Raw genomic sequence first — 3,910 nt, 5'->3', positions numbered from 1 at the left:
TTATAAAATTCAGGCCAGTTATTTAAGATCCATTAACTGTCGATCCATAGTTATTTGTTTTGTTCTGCATTTTCTAGAGTCACTGGACAAATGGGAGCGTTTGACGGTAGCTGATGCACTGGAGCCCGTCCAGTTTGAAGATGGAGAGAAAATTGTGGTCCAGGGTGAACCAGGCGATGACTTCTTCATTATCACAGAGGTAATATTTTAGGAAGATCTGCACGATGGAAAACTGAGTTGAAAACTTCTCTTTCTTCAAATAGACGGTTAACTTTGAATCTGTCAGAATAAACTATATTATCAAGTAAATGCAGTAGGCTATTTTCATAAAACTTTTTTATGTTTGCTGCTGCTTAATGAAATGAAATGATGGGGAACACATTTTATTGTAAAAGTCTTTAAGCTGCTTCAGTTTTTTTCCACATGCATACTTGCTATTCTTCTATAACTATTATAATTTGGAGGCTAATTTTAAAATATTTCTGCATAATGGCTAGTTCATTAGAATGTAGAAGGCAAAGGGTGATCTGATAGAAATTAGCAGTAATCTGGCAGATTATGAAGGCAAATAATTTAATTACTTTTAACTAGGCAGCAAGAGATAAGATGGCACAAATTTAAGATGATCACTGAGGTAAAAGAAAGCTACAGAAATTATTTCTATAATTCACAACTGCTGAAACTACAATAATGGTTCAGATGGAAGATTAGGCAATTACTTAAAGGGGAAAAATGATTAAAGTGCTGAAGGAGTGAGAAGAAAAATGGAATTAAGAATGTTAAAACATTAGAAAATAGGAGCAGGAATAAACCACCTGGTCCCTCAAGCTGCCTTGCCGTTCAATGCGATCATGGCTGATCTGCCCCAGGCTTCATCTCCTCTCCTGTGCCAGATCCCCACAGCCCTCAATCCCTCATCCTTCGAAAATTTATCTGCCTCCTCCTTAAACACTTCCAGTGATCTAGCTTCCACAACCATCTGGTAATGAACTCTAGAAATCCAGTTAAATCAAGTTCTGAAAATGGAAAAAGTTACTGGTGAAGTTTTAATGAGACACATTGTCCAGTTTCTGCATTGTTACAGTTTAATTTTTTTAATTGCTCTTAGTGACTCCTGTTGTGGGTATGTTTGTTGAAAGAGCACGAGGTTGGAAATAAAAACATAAAATGCTTGAAATACCTAGCAAGCTTGACCTGAAGCATTTGCTCTGTTTCCACTTCCATAAATACTGTCCGACCTGCTGAGTATTTCCAGCATTTTCTCTTTTATTTCAGATTTTTGGCACCTGCACTATTTTGCTTTTATAGGGCTATCAGCTTTGATGAGCTCTGTGGTCTGTTAGTCTAATTCTTACAGAGAAAACACTGATGTAGGTTTGATGTGCCAAATAAACTTGTGCTGTAACATTTGGTCATTCATTATAGGGCTAAATAATGTGTCTGTAGTAAAATTAAATGGAATACTATGTGGAATTTAGTTGACTAAGCACATGTAATGGAAGCTTTTCTTGATTTCCCAGCATGACATCCAAATGTCTTTTCTGATATAAGCACAGAAAACTATTTTTAAAAAAAGCAATTCAGAAGGGATGCCGAAAGGTGAAATAATAGCAGTGGTCCAAGATTAATGTCGTATAACCACATTCATTGCTTCTTCTTGAAGCATGTAAATAAAGAAGTTGACTTCTAAACGTGCTCTGGGACAATATTTCTAGAGAGATCCTGATGGATGCAGTCAACTTCAACATATCTAGGCACATGCAAAATCCTTCAGTTGCCAGTGAGTATGTGACTGTGCTGATAGTTAGGCAAGCCTGCCAGTGCATATCAGTATTCAGGAATTAGAGCTATGCTCATTAACAGTTCCAGAACTAATTGTCCAAGCTGTTCTCTATTCAGCAGGTGGCACCCAGCTCAATTTTGTAGTAATAGTAAGGTCTGATTGGGGTAGACTGGCCAACATGTTTCCACAGCTTCCTGTGGTTGTTTCGCAAATGTTCAGGAAGTACTTGGGAGCTGACTCTCTCCAACGTGCTGCATTACGTTTGGACGCAATCCTCTGAGGTTTCCGGTGTCTCTTCCTTTGTTGCTGGTTCTGAAGCTGAAGAACCCCTCAATGTCTCACAATTTTGGGTGCATAGTTTGTGAGATGGTCAGTTCTCACTGTTGCTTACACAGGGCTTCTGACGCAAGGCTTTAATGTTGTCAGCGTGATCTGAATACCCCTCCACTTTGAGTGGTCACAGGCCAGAGATTCCCAGCAGTCACTGTTGCATTTCTTCAAGGAGACGTTGAGCATAACCTTGTCTTCGCTGTCTGCCTGGCAATTTTTTCCCGAGTTCAGAAAAGAATATCTGTTTCAGGAGCCTGTTATAAGGCGTGCAAATAATGTGGCCTGCCCATTGTAGCCAACTGTGTGTAACTAGTGCATTGATACTGGAGATGTTGGCTTGGGAGAGGACACTGATATTGATTTGCTTAGCCTTCCAGTGAACTTGTAGTACTTTACAGAAACAGCTTTGGTGGTATTTTTCCAGAGCTTTGAGGTGACTGCTGTAGGTAATCCAGATCTCAGAAGTATATTGGAGGGCAGGGAACCCTGCTCCACTATACACTGGGCTTTGTGCTGGGTTTCATAGCTATATCTTCAAATATCCTTTCCCTCAATTGAGCAAAGGCTTTGCTGGTGCACTCCTGACTGACAAGAAGTCAAGGAGATAAATCTCAACTTTAAAAAAAAAACCAAGGCCTCAGGAGCAGATGACACCTCTACTGAAATGCTAAAACCTGGTAGTGAAGAGTTTTAATCACATATCCACAGTCTCCTTGCCAGATCTAGGGAAAAAGGAAGATATTGTAGGCCATCCTTGGAGATGCTGTAATTGTGACTATCTTCAAGAAAAGAGAAGTCCAACTATGATAGCTACATTGTGATATCTCCCTGGCATCTACCATGGAAAGTCAGTGCCACGGTTCTCCTTGCCTGCCTTCCAGTCATTGTAGAGCTGCACTCCAAATCACATTGTGGATTTATTCATCTGGGGGGACAGTGGATGTGATCTTCACTATGAAACTATCCCAAGAAATGTGTGGGGAGCACCACCATCAACCTGCTATAGAACACCCTCCTAAAATTCAGCTGTCCACAACTCTGTCTTGTGCTTGCTCCATGACAGCTTGCAAGCTGTGATATTAATCAGTGGGTCCACAACAGATCCATTCTCAGTGAAGGCTATTGTCAAGCAAGGCTATGTTAATGCTCTTATACTTTTCTGTCTTTTTTGCCACATATTGCATCTCACCTCCAGCAGACTTCCTGTGGGACATTTCCTTAGCTGACCTGATGACCATATGCTTCCATGGACTTCGGCACTCTTGTTCTATAATTGGCTAAGTAACATTTCTGAGTTATGTGTCTGTATTGTTTTTGCCTCTTGCAAAGAACTAGCTCTGGCTTTTTCTGTAAGTACAGGTGAAATTGTTGAAACAAAAAGTTATCTTTAAATAAAATCTTAACTAAACCTTCTGAGTAGTAAAAATGTACCATTTCATTGCCAAAATAATATACATCTGGGCAGAGTGTTCACTAGCAAATATCATGCTCTATTGCCCTGGAGTTGGTTATAAGAGAGCATAAATGTGCCTTTGAAGATGATGTCATAAATTACAAGGGATGAGTTCAAGGAACAGCATCTCCACACCAAGACTGCTTTCAACCTTGGAATACACTGCTCTGTTGTTTTGAACATTTAAAAAAGAGACATTTTCATGCCATTCCTTATTTTCAAGTTACTTTTTTTATTGCACATGTTGCTTGTGATGTCATGTTCTATAATGAGTGGAAGAATGAACCTCTCTTTATGTAGTGCAGTTCACAACCTTGGGATGTACTGGAGTGCTTTACAGCCAA

This window comes from Pristis pectinata, chromosome 8, assembly GCF_009764475.1.
Source record: "Pristis pectinata isolate sPriPec2 chromosome 8, sPriPec2.1.pri, whole genome shotgun sequence".
NCBI classification, from domain to species: Eukaryota; Metazoa; Chordata; class Chondrichthyes; order Rhinopristiformes; family Pristidae; genus Pristis; species Pristis pectinata.
The sequence above is the reverse complement of the archived record's forward strand: the minus strand, read 5'-3'. Positions refer to the sequence as shown.